Source organism: Lissotriton vulgaris, chromosome 3_1 (assembly GCF_964263255.1).
Source record: "Lissotriton vulgaris chromosome 3_1, aLisVul1.2, whole genome shotgun sequence".
NCBI classification, from domain to species: Eukaryota; Metazoa; Chordata; class Amphibia; order Caudata; family Salamandridae; genus Lissotriton; species Lissotriton vulgaris.
Genome location: NC_141689.1, coordinates 215735362 through 215754376, shown reverse-complemented (window position 1 = coordinate 215754376; position 19015 = coordinate 215735362).

Sequence of the window (19015 nt, the reverse complement as noted above, 5' to 3'; positions counted from 1 at the left end):
GTATGCAGTGACCACTGAAACTGAAGTTAAAGAAACACATCGTATTGACACATTGTCTGCTCAAGCAGCAGAGCTCATCGCTCTGACCCGAGCTTGTATACTAGCCAAGAACAGAAATGTTAACATATACACTGATTCCCGTTATGCGTTCGGAGTCGTACACGACTTCGGAATGTTATGGCAAGAACGAGGTTTCCTGACCTCTCATGGTGCCAAGATACAACACGGTCCCCTCATTCAAGCACTGTTAGAAGCAATACATTTGCCCTCGGGCATATCTGTCATGAAGTGTAAAGCACATACTAAGGTCACAGATTCTGTTTCCCAGGGTAATGACCTGGCAGATCAGACAGCGAAACATACAGCATTGACTCACACTCAGACAACTGACATGACAAAGACAATAGGACCGACAAATTGTATGACAGTTAGGGATCCCACACTAGATGTTATCGATATTCAGACACATGCTACCCCAGATGAAATAAAGAAATGGATTGAACTAGGAGGGATCCAGACAGATCAAGGTTGGATGACGAAGGGAAAATCTACCTGGTTTCTCCCTGACTCTATGGTTCAAGTCATAATCAATACAGCACATAGCCCAGCACATCTAGGAGAAAAAGCAATGTTAGATAGTTTACAGAATCTCTGGAGCAATAAACACTTACGAGCAGCAGCAAAACAGAAAGTGCGTACTTGCATGATCTGTTGTCAGTTCAATCCAGGTAAAAGCGTCCCTGTGGAGCAAGGTGGATTTCATCCTCCCGATCATCCTTTTGAAGTCCTCCAGATGGATTATATCCAGATGGACCGTTGTCGGGGATTTAAATATGTCCTCGTAGTTGTTTGTGCACTGTCCCGTTGGACCGAAGCATACCCAGTCCCAGATTATACTGCTCCGACCACTGCCAAGCAGCTGGTTCGTGAATTCTTCCCACGATACGGCATGCCTCGTGTCGTGTACTCAGATAACGGTCAGCCATTCTCATCCGAATTAATGAAGCAGGTTTCCTTGCTGCTAGGATATCAGTGGAAATTCCATTGTGTCCGACATCCCGAAGCCGCAGGCCTTGTAGAAAGGCATAATCAGACACTAAAGACACGTCTTGCTAAAATATGTCAAGAGAAAGGGGTCAACTGGATAGTCGCCCTGCCAGTGGCACTGTTCTACATGAGAATGGTTGCCCATTCGAGATCAGGACTATCCCCGTACGAAGTGGTCTTTGGTAGACCACCGAATATGTGGGGGACGCCCATTCCTAAAAGAATTACCGATGTTGATTGCAATATGTTGACCGATTACCTTGCCTCCTTGATGTCTGCACTCCAATCATGTCGTTCACAGGTTGCCGCTGCCTTCCCTGACAACACTGATGTAAAGCCACACGATGTCCGTCCAGGGGATCTGATCCTTATCAGGAACTTCGACCGGAAAAGTCCGTTGGAGCCCCGCTGGAAATCGCCGAAGACCGTTCTACTTACTACGAGGACAGCGGTGAAGGTTGAGGGCAGGAAGGGGTGGGTCCACATGAGCCATGTTAAGCTGTGTAATGAACTGAAATCCGACCCAGGCTCATCCACCCCTTCCAAAGACTGTATCGAGCCCAGTGACTTTGAAGTTTCCAAACGAGAGAAAACTCCCCAAGAGGAATACAGACTCAAGCTTCGATCTAGCAAGTCAGACAGTTTAATTGTTTAAGTCCTCCCCTAGGTGAATCGGTTAAATAGTTTCTGACATGTATCCCCTAGATCGAAATAGAGAGAGAGAAAGAGAGTTCAAGAAACGTACATACTGCAAATCACTGCGTAGTCACTGTATAGTGACATTATTAATCATGTTTTTCTAAGTATTCTGATAATTGTTGCAAGCGTTCTTCTCCCTATCTATTGCCCTATTTTCAAGAATGGACAATCTGCTTACAATGTTTCTGCTGAACACTCTTTTAGCGAGTTACCTCCACACGAACTCTCTTACAGACTTGCGCTGCGCAACAACACATTCATTAGTATGTTACACCACTCCCATCAGACTAACAATGCTACAGACTGCTGGATATGTGGCCGACTCCCTCCCTACCAGAATTACAAGGGAGCCCTTCCCCTCTTTCCGTACCCGTTCACTCACAATGGCTCCTGTGGGGCATGGTTTAAAATAATTAATTCCTTAGATCCTGATATTGCTGTTTTCGATGGGGGCTGGGTTTGGGGAAACTTGAACTTAGTCCTGCTCGACGTCTGTTACCCTGATAAGGAGGGACTCCCCACTCGAATAGGAACTGATCTAGAAAATGAAGTATATGGATTAGGTAATTACACAATTAGCCTTATGATCCTTACTGTTGAATCCGAGGCTGCACCAGTACTGCCTGCTATGCTAGTATTACCAGTCACTGGTAAATTATGTGTCAGAAAGAAAGGTTCAGTACACTTAGGTCATAGTAAATGCACTACTGTGGTTGAATTCAGTGATCATGGTAAATCGTCCTTCAAAGCTATCAGTCACTCTTATTTTGTTTGTGGTCATACCGCATACATACGTCTGCCTCCAGATTGGGATGGTACTTGTTATATTGCATTCCTTCTGCCACCTGTTTTTCTAGCTCCTCCTGATTACCACAGAAACACAAATCTAGTAAAGAATAGACTCCGAAGAGATCTTCCGCTTGTCGACTATACAGAAACGGCATGGGAACAGTACACCGATTTCAATAAGGGATTCTTTTTCTTTTTAGGCCCCGTCCAAAACAGTAAATTAATACGTAGATTAACTAGAACACTTGAAGCTGGAGTACATGAAACTGCCTCCGCCTTAGGTAACCTAACAGAGGAGCAATCTGCTATGCGGGTTGTTGTCCTTCAAAATCGTCTTGTTATTGACGTCATCTTGGCAGATAGAGGTGGAGCCTGTAAGGTCATCGGGTCAAGTTGCTGTGTTTTCATTCCACAAAACGCGCCATCGGTATATCAAGCCATTACCCGTCTGCATAAAATTGCAAATCAGATACATCAGAATCCAGGCACCTGGACTTGGTCCGGTTGGTTCTGGACAACGTTAACTGCTTGGGGATGGAAGATCCTATCCTTCCTAGGTTTTGGCCTTGTCATAGTATTCAGCTGCTGCCTGTGCCTACAGTGTGGGCCGGCGATATGTGGACTGTGTGCCACATCGTGCATTGAACATTCCAGTTTTCTCTCAAATAGACAACGGAAGAGAGACGAACAAATTATGTTACAAGAACAAACTGATCAATTTATGATGATTGATATATCATAAAGGGTCCGTAGGGAACAAGGAGGGAATGAGGAAATATAAATATTGGTCAAATTGTGTTCCCTAGCGTGTACCCCACCGTCTCCATGTACGAGTTAAAGTGCATGTAACTTCCCTCCTGTACCAGCTATGAAGACGCAAATACATTTGCGTCCAACGTCAACATGTCCTCTTTCAGACCCACCCTGAATGGGTTGGATAGCCCGTTCCTAAGTATACTATGCCAACGTCTTTTTGTAGTGTACTCTACATGTTTTTCAGCTCTGGCAAAGTAGGCCCAGAATATCTGCCATCGAGCCTTTTTCTCCCTTCTGACTCTGGGAGCCTCAGGCCAGGCTGCCCAGGCTGCCCCCGTACCCGTGAACTCTGCCTTACTTCTAGCGCGGCCCAGCGCGTTCAGCTCAGCCTGCTGCCTGCCAAGATTGACTATAACCTTCGAGTTATCTGTTCCGCTCCTCGAAAATACATTCCTGCCTGCTAGCTTCAGTAAACATACCCCTCAGCTACAGGGCCAAAGGGCCGACCTGTCTCCGTGCAAGTAATTCATAGCTTCTGTTGCCACGCTCCCATGGAAGGCCCATGCCCTCACGCTTCTCATACAGACACTCAGGCGCTTATACACGCACTCACAGTCAGTATAGAATAGCTTCTGCCCTAGAGACCTTTCTGCCCAGATAGCTCAGTTCCTAAACACCAGATATCAGATATGATAGAAGCACAAGTTGATCTGACATGCCAGACTTCTGTCTCTTTCCGTCAGTGCAAATGTCAAGCCCCCTGCACCCTCCAGTTTCACGTCCATCACACGTCATGCAGCTGCGCGCGCATCCAAGCTTCCGATTTCTGCTGACATTGCAACATTTCTGTTTAGTGCCACCCCTTTTTGACACCTATCTGTGACGTTTCCAGCACACGCCTAGTCCACGCCTTCTGATTACGTACTAGTAACACGTGGCTACTGTTATCTTGTCTTCTCTCAGTTGTTACGCCTACTGTACTGTTTTCCATGTCATGAATTAAGTATATAAGCTATGCACTGTCAATAAAATGTAGCGCGCTCTCTCTATCCCTTCTTCTACCCCTGTGGTGGGAAGAATATGATATCCTGGTCTAGACCATTCCTTTTAAGGAATAAAACCCCTAAGAACTCTAACACCACGGACTCGGTTTTCTTTCTTTCTGATTGAGTTATTATTGATTAAGTACTTACCTGCATAGAAATTACGACGGTAAATTATATATTTACATCACTGTGCAAATACCTGCAGCAGATTACAAGTCAACAAGATTATATTCTAAGGATCCTAGATTTCATATTTTATATGAATTCCCTCTGTCCTTTGAAACAAGTTGCTTGTTCTCAGTTCACTTTGTCAAAAAGAAAATTAAACTGTTAGAAACAGCTTCTTAGAAAACATCAGTACGTGTAACAAACTTTTGAAAGTGCCCCAAAAAAACCTCCTAGCAGTAGTGATCCAGTTTCCCACTAAGGTACTGATTACAATGGATTTGGATATCTTCCCGACCGAATGGGTTTGGGAATGGTTTCCGACCGACTTGGATCAAAAGAGTCTGACCGACCAAGTACGATGCATCCGGATGCTTTCAGATATGATTCAGTCGGACTCCCATTGACTTTAATGGGAGCCTATTGTAATATTCAAAGTTCACACGTTGGTGGTAGAATCACAGGTAGATTTTGAACCAGAGAAGACTTTATTTGGAATATCAGCGAAAGGACCTCATCCACAGCTCATCCAACAGGTGTCACGCACGATCTTCACGCAGGGAGCTCACTGTAGAACCTTCTGTACAGTGACATTCTAAGACATGTTGCCAAAGTATGAACCACAACTGAGAAAGAGGAGGGGGTGGGGATACATTGACAATCCTCCCCTAGAGCGGAGGATAACATACATCCTCCTCCTTTACAATTAACTTTACCATTGAGAGAAAAGAAAGGGGAGAGATAAACAACAATTACTTGTCAACATATTGCTCTAAATATTTAGGATGACAAACAACTCTGCCGCTCACACTGTGGTGAATGTTGGTCTGCCCAGCATCAGTAGGGCAAAAAGGAATGGCAGCACCTGGAATACCAAACACTCCACCTTTTGAGGTGTTCTTGATTGCTGTAGGAGCAGTGCATCTCACCACCCTTCCCAGATTCCAAATTCACCCATCTTGAGTTTTGATAGCATTTCTGAATAACTTAATACTTCTTGTGGGCTCCGTGAACTCGGACCCGCTCACTATACCTGTAGGAGCTCTGACTTTGACCAGGTCACCCACCTTGAACTGAATGTCTTTTAGTGAATGTGTTTTTTTTATTCTTTTATTTATTTTTTTGTCCTCATTTTGCCAAATATCTTGCTGGGTTATACTCTAGTCTCGCTAGTTCATACTATGGGGAACCTAACCGTGGGCCATAGAGCAAGACCAAAGAGTGGTTACCCACAAGAATATAACTGTTTCCAATTCCATCTCCAATTACTGAGCCTGCTGGGGAACAGGAGATAATATGGACAACAGTGTAGGTGGCATAATCATAAGACTCACTTTTCCTTTTCTCTCCAGTTTATCAACGGAGCCCACACTTTCTCTCTGCTTTTTTGGTCACACGCCATATCGGATTCGATAATGTATATGATGCTCCTGAGGTACTCAGATAAAATTGGAGGGTTCCCAGATTTCCTTAATTTACAAATCTCCCGTCTTGCCAACAAAACTACATAGAACAAAAATTTGGATTCGACTGCAGAAATATGCACTTCTTGATCCAAGCTTAGCACAAAGAAAATTAAGCATAATGTTACTTTTAGTTCTATCCCAATGGTTTCTCCCAAAAAAACACTTATCATATTCCAAAAGGGGACTATTTTTAAACATGACTTGTATCGTCAGCCTCTACTTGCATGCACCTGGGAATGTATAGATGTTGCCTGTGACCTTGGAGAGTTTTACAGGGGACCAATAAACTCTATATGTGGTGAACAGGTGATTACTTTTTAATGGTGCTGATTTTACTACTTTTTGTAGCGTAGTATATGAGTTACTCCACATTTGTATCAAGTCCCGATTATCGAGCTCTTCACCCAACAATTTTAAGATTTCATTCTCAATCTGTCCACCTGTCTCCACGAAAGCCCAATACCAAAATGATGTTTCCTTACTCCACTGACCGTTTCTCATTACTTGGTCAAATTTAGAATCCTCAACCTCTACCCAGTCTTGCGTTGCCCACCTGGAACTCATTTGAAAATATTTGAACCTTGTCAGCAGACCATTAGTACAATTGGTCAATGCTTCCCAACTCATCAGATTTATATCAACCATAAGGTCTGCCCAGCAGCGAATACCTCCCGTGTTCTTAGGCTGACTTAGTTTTGGTCCCTCAAGTACTCTGGTGTACCGGGAGAATCCCAAATTGGTGCCCATGATGAAAAATATGTGACTCTTAGAGTTTTTCGCACATACATCCACGCATTCAGGGCTGACTTTCAAATTTTAAGCCTCACCTTTTTAAAAAACTTTAGGGTCCCTATATTTAAAAAGAAATCTAATTTGACCTTGTGGTACATTTGTCAGTAATGCTTCAAAAAGTGCACCTATCGTTGATTTGTCAACTTTGTTGGCCAGCATGCAAACATTCTTAACCTGAAAAGCATAACACTATACAAGTATGTCTGGTAATGCCAGTCCTCCAATTTCGAGTCGCCTTCATAGTTTTTTCCAGGAAACCCTGGGACCTATTGATGCCCAAATAAAACTTCCTATTCTTCCCTAAAGTTTTGCTATATCTTTCTTTTGGAAAGTCAACGGGATGTTATTAAAAAGAAATGTCACTTTTGGTAGAATAATCATTTTTATGAGATTGACCCTACCATAAATATTAAGTAGTAGATTTGCCCATTTAGAGAGTAGGCCTATAACTTCTTGACTAACTTTCTTCCAATTTACTTTTATAATACCTTTCATTTTCTGTGTTATTGGCACTCCCAAGTATCTTATTTGGTTCTTCGCCCCACTGCTTGCCACCCAGATTCCAATACGTAATCTCAGTTTTCCCTGGGTTCAATTTATACCCAGAAATGTGGCCCAAAACCTTCGGCCTTCCTCATCAAGTTTGGAATTGCTTCTCGCGGATTACTTGTGTAAAGCAGCAGATCATCTGCGTAGAGCCCTAACTTAACTTCAAAAGTATGGAATTTAAAAGGAAGAATAGCCATATCTGCCCTGATCAAATTAGCTAAAGGCTCAATATATATTAAAAAGGAGCGGGTAAAGGGGGCATCCCTGCATTGTCCCTTTAAAGATTTCAAACCAATCTGACAACCTCCTGTTTATCTGAACTCTGGCTTTAGGACCATAATATAGAGTCTGGACCTCTGTTACCGTCTATAAATCCTCCATAGAAAAGGCCAGTGTACCTGGCGAAGGCTTTGGCTGCATCTACTGCCACTATAGTCAAGGGTAATTTCTGAGCCTCCGCCAAATCTATAGCTCCTAATAACTGAAAGGTCAATTCATTTAGTTGCCTCCCGTGAATGAAACCTCCTTGATTAGGGTGGATGACCTCATGTATTGACTTATCTACCCGAAATGCAATAATACCAGAAAAGATCTTGTAATCTGTATTTAAAAAAGAAATCGGCCTATATGAGTTTATCTTCCATGGATCCTTATTAGGTTTCAGAATCATGGTAACTGTAGCTTCTAGCCAAGATTTAGGGACCTTTTTTCCACCCATATATATCTTATTAAATAACATTTGTAGGGCAGGAGTTACAATATCTATGATACAGGGGAAAACTTCCACAGGGAGACCATCCGGTCCAGCTGTCTTTCCATTTTATTACACTGGGCTCTTATCTCCCCCTCCTTGATCTCTCCTTCTAGGACTTTCAATTGCTCAGAAGATAGCAGAGGGAATGTTGTTAACCCAAGCCACTCCTTTATATCTACTTGACTAGGTGTTATATCCTCTCTATATAGGCCATTCATATATCTACAAGCCTCCATACACATATCTGAATTAACCTTCAGAAGGTCTCCTGATTCGCCACTAATAAGCTCCCGTATTGTGTTTCTTGCCCTATCCGCCTTTGCTTTCCAGACTAATAATGATCCACAATTCTCCTCATAGGCAAAATGTTAAAGATTACTCGCCTTCCACCTATCCAGTGATCTTTTATCCATCTTTGCCCGGAATGCGGCTTGTAGGCCCTCTAACTCCTTTCTTAAGACATCCACTCTATTTGGGTCCTCCATGGATGCCTTCTGTAGGTCCCCTTCTTTATTCTTAATATCTTGGATCCCAGTTTCTCTGTCTTGCTTCTCCACTCGATTTTTCCCAACCATAATAGATTTTAGGGCTCCCCTTAAATATGATTCGAAAGCATCCCAAATTATATCCTCTTCTGCTGAGCATTTACTAATAATAAAGAAACTCTCAGGGGCACAACATAACAAGGAACAGGGAAAATTAACTCTAAGGGCGCTTAACGTTAATTTTTTTATCACCCGCTATCACTCGATAATATCGTCTGGTTATCGCGTTATTACCAACGCTAACCGCCTAGGCGAGAAAAAAATCAAGCGCTAGCGGCATTTTGGGAGGTTATCGCTTGCAGCGATAAAACTACAAGGATAGTGATATCCTTGTTGATAGCCCATGTGGACTTAGCCATGTAATCCACCTCCCATTGGATTACATGGCTAAGCCTGAAAATTAGCAGACGTAAAAAAGCAGCGTTAATCGTGGTTAGCGCTGCTTTTTTTGTCTCTAACAGGGTTAGCGTAAAGCTTGATAATAGGAGAAATATCAACATATCTCCTATTATTTTGCTCTGAAACACCCACTTTGCATCTCATTGGAGATGCAAAGGGAAGCATAGTGAAAAAGGGTGCTAACATGTGATTTTGCATGTTAGCACCCTGTTGTTGATAGGGCGATATTTTTATCTACGCTTCTTTGGCTTTTAAAGCCAAAAAAGCAGAGATGAAGCCCTTGTTAATATGCCCCTCAGGCTTTTCCCTCAAATCTCCAACTCCCCTATCATCTAGGAGGATCACCCTATCAAGAGTCCACCTTCTACACTCCTCTATTTGGTGATACCTTAGAGATAGTACCACTGCAGAATGATCCAATACTATAGCTGGGATGTGAGTCACCTCGATCACCTCTCCACATAGCTCCTGATAAACTAAAAAATAATCTATACGGGAGTGGTGCCTATACTTTTTACTATAATAAGTAAATTCTCACTTATCCTTTTTCATTATACGCCATATATCTACTAAATTATATTCTCTCATTATACTTATTAGTCTAGAGAAAGTTTTCGGTCGACTGGTGTATTTTCCTTTCGAAGTCCTATCTAATCCTTTATTTAGAACCAAGGTAAAATCTCCTCCTAATACAATAGGGGCTGTTGTCTCCAACAGACAGGACTCCAGTTTTTCCAAAGAATCTGGGTTATCGTTGTTCGGCTCATAATATACGGCGCAGACCAAGGGTCTGCCATGAACTAAAAAAGTTGCCATCAACTACCTACACAAAAAATCTGACTTACATTTAAGTAATCTTATTTCATGGTTGGTTTTAACAATTATAGCAATTCCCCTGGTACTCCCTCTCTGGTCTGAGCATACTACCTCCTGTTCCCATCTAAACTTTCCATAGCACTGCTTACACTCTATTCTTTCTAGATGGGTTTCTTGTAGTAGTATTATTTGAGCCACACTGTCCTTTAAAAATTCAGCAACCTGGGACACTTTTTTCCTAGATCTTAGTCCGTTTACGTTCCATGTTAATTATTTTTGCTTTGTCTATACTCATCTCACAGGGTAGGATAAGTCTTGAATCCCCTTTGCGTCTTTAGCCCCAGCTGGTTCCTCCCAAAGGAAAAAATCAAAAGCTACATCAATGAGAACATTTTTTTCTCCTGCTGCACCCCAGACTCAGTGACCCTCTTCCCTTCTCCCCCCCAGGAAACCCCCCTTCTACCTCTTGGGCGATACAAGCCGTCCTTCGTTAGCCCCCATCCTGAAAGGACAGAGACAAAGGATGTAGACTCCAAAAACACAAAACAAGAGAGAAAAGGAAAAGAACCAAGCTAAATACTGCTCCTTATAATTATTACCAAGCACCAGCGTGCAATAGCTCATTTATCCATCTGTTGTATGAATGCATCAACTCCCTCAGGGTCACTAATATTGTGCATTTTATTCCGCTACATTATTTTCAGCATGGCTGGAAATTTTAATTGTACCTGAGCTCCCTGCCTCGAAGCTCACTCATCCTTGTACCTAGCTCCCACTGCCTCTGGGCTGTCCTCTTGCTTAAATCTGATCTTATCTGATACGTAAAATCTTCATGCTTTAAAGAACCCTCTTTTAATGTATCAGCTCTTTCACAGTGAAATTCAAGAAGTTAATCAAACATTTTCTCAGGGTTTTCCTATCTGGGTTTAACCTAAAGGGATCCCTATGTGCCTTCTGAATCTCTCTCTCCAATTCAATAGCATAATCTCTCTCAATAGGGTACAAATGAAGGTTTTAACATCTCCCTTCTCAGCCCCCTCTGGAATTTTTGAAAACCTCAAATGGTTGCGACGAGATTGTGTTTTCAATCTTTCTAAGTCCTCTTATAACGCTCTGTTCTATTTCTTAAGCCATTCCATGTCCATAGAATTTTCCGAGGCAGTTACTGACAATGTTTTAACTTCCCCTTCCAAGGTACAAGTACGTTTCACAATGTTGTCAACTTTTTCCTCTAATACTTCACATTTATCATGGATCCCCCTTTGATTAGATTCCCATATTTCAAATTTCTCAAAAAGTTTTTGCCTTTCATTCAAAAACAACTTTTCCATAGTTTTTACGCCACCCCCACCTCTTTGGTCGGTTATGCCCTCCTCACAATTCTCCACGTGTGGAGATTCAGAGCTTATATGCGCGGAAATAAAGGGGCTAAAGCTGGACCCTGATTAAGTCTAGTATTAGGGCTAGGGCATGTACGGGGCCAGGGCTAAGATCAACACTAAAACTAGTTAGCACCCTATGATTTTCAAACTGTTGCCCATCCTCGTTAGGAGGTAATCCAGCTAAAGTGGAAAATCTATTCTCTACAGGGAGAGGAACAGATATCATTTGCATCAAGGGCTTCTTCCCCTTAGTTTGTGAGCTTGCGATGTGTTCCATAATTTTGAAATATGACTTTAAAGAGGGAGGTGGTTTCACTGGAACTCGTACCGCCTTCTGCCCACACCGCCTGGGTTTTCCAGCACCTTTTTAAACTTTATTTTTGGGGGAGACTGCAGCAACTACGGTAGCTTCCCTGGGTGTCTGTTCCTAAGTCACCTCTCCTTTTCCCCCTTTACCTTTCTTTCTCCCGTCCTGGAGCGATCTCAGCTAGTACCGGCTCTTCGCTCGTACCTCCGGTTCAGCTGGGACACTTTCTGTTACGTACTCCAATGGCCCTTGCACCGGACCCTGCTCATTTAAAGGGGTTAATAAGGTGAAAATATTTTCTTCTCCTATATTCTCCTTAGTGTCCACAGAAACAGCAACGCCTCTACTCCCTCGCCTACGGTCATGGCCAGATTCTGAAACAATAGGGAAAAACTCTTCAATCGACCTCTGCGCTTTCAGGGGTTCCCCCTGTGCCGGTATGCTCTCTGTCTTCTCCCTTCTACTCCTGACAGCCTGTCAGTAGGAATTCAGTGACCGATTTAGTGGTGATCCCTGAGACGAACTTTATCTTTGGCCACCGTGAATATAGGTCTATGAGTACTAGAATGTATGGAGTGTGGTTTTCTCCTGTCAATGGGCCTACTATATCAAAGCTACATCAGCCCATGGGCCCTCAGGTGGTGACATGCAATGCATGGGAGGTGTATGTTGTTTAAGAATCTTGTCGCTGGAGGAGCATGGTACACACTCTCTTATTTTCCTCTCAATCTCCAAGTCCATATTTATCCACCAATAGTCTAGGCATAACCTCTGTTTGGTCTTGGTAATGCCCAGGTGGCCCTCATGAACCAAGTTGACCAAAACTTCTCTCAAAGTTTCTGGAGTAACTAACTTTGTACCATGAAATAGACAATCATCCATAACAGACTGTTCATCTTTAACCATCCAGTATGGTCTAAGAGACTCTTCTTGCATGTCTAGGTCAGCCCAGCCACCCTTGGTCTTCTCACACACTCTCTGCAGAAGCACATCTGCTCTCAAATCATCCTTTCAACGTGCTTCCTCCACTGTCCCTTGGGTGATGACGTACACATTCTCTTTAAGCATCTCATTATCTTCCTCAATTTGCGTACTGCCATCTTAGCCATCTTGTAGATGGCCCAATGTACAGCAAGAGCCTCTTTCTCGATCACCGAGTAGTTGTACTCTGCCTAACGTAGGGAACGAGAGGCGAAAGCTATAGTCTCTTCCCCTTTCTCACCTACTTCGATCAGTACCGCTCCTAAACCTTTTGAGCATTGTTGTGATCGTTCTTCTGCCAGGAACAAAAGCTTTGAGGTTGGGTGTCTCAGCCAATGCCTTCCTGGTATCTTTGAACTCCCTGTGGCATGATTCACTCCAGTCAAAAGTAATCCCTTTCCTTAACAGATTACAAATCTGATAGGTATGTCCGGCAAAGTTCTGAATGAACTTACCGTAAAACTCAATCATACCCATGAATGATTTGATTTCTTCTTTGCTTCTAGGTGGGGTGAGGTTAAGAATGGTGTTCTACAGCTCAGTTTTTGGAAGTATGACCTCCGCTGTTACTTCATTCCCTAGAAATTCTAGTGCCCAAAACTACATTTTTCCCTCTTGATGGTAAAACCTTCCTCTTTGAACCTCATCAGGACTTGTCTGATTTCATGTTGTGTGCTATCTTCTCCAAAGATCAAAACCTCATCCTGGTTGCATAGTACTCCCAGGATACCTTTTAGAAGGTTGCTTGTGATCCTTTGAAAGACCGCAGTGGCCAATACAACTCCAAAGAGCATACTCTTGAACTTGTATGCCCCCATGGGTATGAAAAACACTGTCAGTTCTTGTGACTCTGGGTGCAACCTGACTTGATATTAAGCTGAGGCTAGGTCTAGAGTAGAAAAGACCTTGGGTTCGGCTAAACTATTAATCATTTGAGAGATGTTGGGCAGGGGACACTTGTCCACACTGACCTCTCTATTAAGTGCTCTAAGATCTATGCATAACCACACAGCCTCATCTCCTTTCATGCCTGCTACTATGGGTGGCAACCACTCAGTGGCTTCCACAGGCTCAATCACACCCAAACTTCACAATTTCTCTATTTCTTCTCCCTCTGCATCCTGCATTGATATGGGCAGACTTCTCACCTTAGCTGTATCAGGTTTGGGATTATTTGTTAGTCTTATTCTATGGGCATAACTTTTGGGACAACCAAACTGTTCTGAGAAGGCATCTTTGAACTCTTCTTCAGTCCCCACTGGTGCTTTGCCCACCTCTTGTACCAAACATTGTAGGTTTTTGTTAGGATTGAGGTAGATTCCTAGACCATTCTGTGCCTGCCACCCTAGTATGTTGTCCCCCTTTTTGGATACATAAACTTTAGTGACAGCAATTCTATCTTTATAGCTAACCGTGCCCCAGAAAAAACCTTTCATTTGTATGGATTGTCCACCATAGCCCCCAGCCTGATATCCATTCTTTGGAGTTTCAACTTGCCCCTTGACACCCTCTCAAAATCCTCAGCCGATATAATAGTCAACTTTGCGCAAGAGTCAAACATAGCTTTAATCTTTGTTTCTTCAACAACTATGAAGTCTTTTGGGTGGCTCGCTATCTTGCTCTCAATATGTAAGACAGTTTTGTCACAGACCCGTGTGTTGTCATCTCTGTTCCATTTGTAGTTTGTATTAACCTTGCATCAGGTTCTTAAATCACCTTTCCTACCACACTTGTTGCAAGTTGCCTTAAGCGCAGGGCACTCATTGCTATTTGCCCAATGTCCTGCTTTACCACATCTTTAGCAATTTCCTTTAAAACTTCAATTACATTTGTTCTCTCTCTGATCTCTTTTAGCACCTTTAGCGACAAGTACATTGTTGCTCTCACTCGTTATTTCACTCACTTTTGTCTTTTCTCTACAGTCTTGTTTAATTTTACTAACACACTGCATCATGTGCTCCACCTGTTTTGCAACAATTAACACTTCCCCCAGGGGTGGGTCATCTGTTAGCCATAACTCTTCTCGTATCCTTTCTACCTTACACGTTAACAGAAATTGGTCTCTTATCCGTTCTTCACAGGCCCCACAAAATTTTCAACTCACAGCTAATTTTCACAACTGAGATGCAAAACCCTCTGCTGTCCTTTTCCAAAGTGGTAACGTTCCATTATGTGCTTATTTTTGGCAAATGTGAATGTAAATTTGATACTTGTATAGCGCACAACTCACCCACAAGGGTCTCAAGGCGCTTGTACGAATACCACTGTGGAACCCATCCTGGCTTTCCCCATGAGGCGTCCACTCCTGGGCACCCCCAAGGTGGAGACCAGGCATCCATAGCGTTGTGGGGACCGTTGTGGAGATTAAGCAAGCTATTGCCCGGAGTTGCAGAGTGGGACTCCATGATTGGAATAGGCACCAAGGCGAGAATTATCAGGTCCGTGGAATTTTGAGCCCAAGACCCACAGCGGGGGGGAATTGAACCCTGGCCCCGGGCTAGATCTCTGCAACACGGTCTGCCGCTCTAACCATTGAGCCACACTTCGCCAGCAAGAAATTGATGTCCAGTTTTTTAATGCTATGTTCATATTCATTCACACCTCTGGCATCATTTACATTCAAATCAGGGAGATGCTCTTGAATTTCTTGACCTGCAGGCCCTGGATAAGTGTAGCAATAATGCCACTTTCCTTTCCAATCCTAGATTTGGACCACAAACCACTGCATAGTTTTGAAAAACTTTTTTGAACTTGTTCCATTTCAATGTTGGCTCTTCTTGAGTGGCCAAGAAGAATGGTGGAGGTGTAACATTCTGCATGTTGCATACGTAGATGTACTAATACACTACAACACTAAAAGAATTCATAAATATCTTCTTTCTATGTTAACCCAGTGCTCTAAACCCCTGGAAGTTACAGTTAAGCACAAAACTTTGAACAAGGCAAACAGTTCTTAAAATCATGTGAGGACAGAGGTTTTCAGCAAAAAAACAGATCGAAAATGAAGTTTTACTAGATGGCACTGTTATTCTGGTAAAGCCTTTGAAGAGGAAAAGTCTGTTCTTTATTTAGTCGGTTTGTTGACTACTGTTGCTTCCTCACACAACTGATGCCATGACTGACAGGAAAAACGATCCTAATGAAAGGGTCAACAGCAGAACAAATGAATAGAGGCCAAGAGATCATTAACTGGGTAAAGGCGAAAACGTGAGAAAGTGAGGAAAATAAGAGGCTCCTCCGAAGGTAAGGGTAATCCTTCTCCTTCAATGCAAAAGGTGTAAATGTCAAATGTATACTTCGAGCTGTGCCAGTCAGCATGACCGGCCTGTGATCTCCTCAAGTTTATGCACCAAACTCCTCACAGGTGTTAAGTATACGGAGCTGTACCGCCAGTCAGTGAGACCGGCTTATACTCTCCGCAATGATATGCATAGATAACCCCTCACAGGTGACAAGCATAAAGAGCTGTGCCAATCAGCGTGATTGGCCAAAACTTCCTTCAAATGAATTCCCACAGTGTTGTAGCTTGATGAGGGGAAGTCTGCGTCAAGCGGTATCGCTGGGAGGAATTCACTCGATCACAATTTTGTCAGTTGTGCAGTACTTCAACCATTACAAACGGGGTGCAAAGCTGTGCCAGCCAGCGTGACTGGCAGGTGCGAGTGCACTCCTGCCCCATCCGCCACTTTGATCGGGATGCTTAGACCAGCTTCCCAAAAATAACGCACTGCTGAATGTAAAGTCAGTGAAAGCCTTGTTGTTTGGTGTCTTGACCGAAACCTAATGAGACGGTCTGCTGCAGATGCTGAGGTTTGTTAGAATCTGCACTTACATAGTGCAATTGGTGTAGAAAATCTTAAGGGTACTATAATTAAGAAAAACAGTCTCTGTAGACTGCAAAGACCAAAAAGGTGTGTTGAACGATGACTAGGTTCTAGAGTAGCGAGGAAGGATCAACGTATTTCTACTCACAGTACCGCAGCTTTCCAAAGATAAGTCAATATTGATCTTCCTTGCTTGTTGAGGTCAAAATTCTGCTGTGCCTTGAGAATTCCTGTGCCCTTCCTCAGTCGCTAGTGTAATATTCAAAGTGCACACGTTGCTGGTACAATCACAGGAAACGTAGATGTTGAAACAGAAAAATCTTTATTTGAAGTATCAGTGAAAGGACCTCCGCCACAGCTCGTCTAACAGGTGTCACACACGATCTCCAAGCTGGGAGCTCACGATAGAACCTTCTGAGCGGTGACATTCTAAGGCAAGTCACCAAGGTATGAACCATAGTGAGAAAGAGGAGGGGGTGAGGATACATTGACAAACCTCCCCTAGAGGGGAGGATACCACACCTATGCTCCAACCAAAAGCATAGGCTCCCATTGAAGAAAGGGGTGGCAGGGGACAATCGGGCACCCCCTGGTGCCTGCAACACTGTGCATGCCTGGTAAGTAGGGACCAATGGGTACCCCGACGGGCCCGATTGGGGAGGCTCTGGGTGCAGGGGTGCCCGCTTTGGGCCCCTAAAGGCTGATTCCAACTGCCTATTCAAGCCGGACAGCTCGATTCGCAAAGGCTGTCCGAATATAGCATCGTACGCAGTCGTTAGGAAAAGCGGCTTGTAGAGACTTATGATTCTGCTCCAAACGGCTCGGTCATCCCAAATGCTGTCAGGTTTGGATTGGGTTATTCCCAACGCCTAACTAACATCGTACTTGGTTTGTAGGAAACCTTTCCGAGTCGGTCGGGAAGACACATTCCCGATCCGATTCGGATGGAGCATGTGCTGTTAGGAGGTCTTCCTAACTGCATCGGTATTGGGCCCTAAGCCTGAAGTTTAACCTGCACGCTCTCTGGGGTTAATTCATACTTACTGACAAGAGCCTCCTTTACAGTGGGATACTTTAACCTCTTCCCCTTCTCTAGAGCCTAGTACATTGTCCTTCCCATCACAACAAATCATGCCAGAAATAACCTGTCTATATCAACCCCCTCCTTAAAGTCAGGCACCAAGTCTCTGAATATATGTACTCTTCTTCTGCACTGGACACAGTAGTGGTGCTCCCACCATTTTTGCTAGAGTCTAACAGCTATTTGTACTTCAAGTGCACCTTCTTGATACTCAAGCCAACAAACCCCTTTTCTCCTCCAATGCTCTCTTAGCCTCACTTTTTCTCTCTTGTTGACTTTTCTGTCAAGTTGCAGCCAGCCAATCAGGACCTTGCTGTGGCATGTGGAGCCACAGATTCACCACGGCTGGATCCACAGAGGTTGTGCATACCTAGATATGCAAATTGAGTTTTAGGTTAATATCTCTAAAACTTCCAAACAGATTTACACCAAAAAACAAAAAACACGCTGTCTGAAACAACAGCTAGCTTTCATTCAAATTTAGTGTAACACTGTCCAGCAGTTCGAGCTGTAGTCCGTTTAAAAATCCCTAGAGGAAAACACGTTTTAGGATCCCCCTTTTTCTCAGCCCCCGCTCAATGGATCCCACTGAAACTCTCCACACAGCATCTAAATTGAATGGCAAATTAGTTTTAAACACTTTGTAAGGATTCACAAAATGTAGTCAAAGTTATTGGCAAAACAAAAAATGTTTTTTCTATGAAAACCAGTTCCTAAATATAATTACAGGCTGCCAGTAGGTAATATACGTATATCTTTAACCTTAAGTAATATATACATTTATTAATCAGACCTGAAGAATAGCTATATATTTAAAAAATCATCGTTATTATACATATTTGCATAAAGAACTACACATATCTAGATCCATTCATATAGTCAAATTATAAATGTTTACATACACAGTGATATGCTGTACATTAGTGTTTGAGTACAGTGATTATGTTGGAAAGAGGCACCTCTTGAGTACTCTTCTGGAGATACCAGAGTTATCCGTGTATCTGATGTTTGCAGGTAACAAATCCCATTCTTTGACTGCTTAAACAGTGAAATATGTACCACCTATGATTTTTTTTTGTATTGGTTTGAGTCGAGGAGTCAAGCTGGATCGAAGGTTCCTTTGTTGAATATATTTGCTGATTTTAATTCCTGATGAAATGCGGTCTTGTTCCATGTATTGCTTTGTGGGTGACTGTGGATCTTCTGGCAAATGATAACCCCCATAAGACTCTTAAGGCAGGGGAGATGTGGGCTTGTGGCTTACCATGTAGTCTGGCAGCTGAGTTCTGAATCCATTGTAGTCCTTTCATCGTTGATAAAGATGATCCTTGGTAGAGGCCATTGGAATAATCAAATTTAGACAGTATAATAGAGATAGTAGCTTGGACCTTGTTTGGAAATCTGGGGTGGGGGACGATGTATCGCAGAGTTTTCATAGTAACGATGCTTGATCTTGCTAATTTGTCTGCTTGGGCATTCACTGAAAACTTGGAGACCATGTTTATTCCAATATTTCCTACTTCCTTAGATACTTTAGGAGGTGGTTCCAGATCATCAGGCCAGGTGCAAAGTGGTTCATAATTTTTGCTATCGCCACATTTGAGTATTTCAGTATTT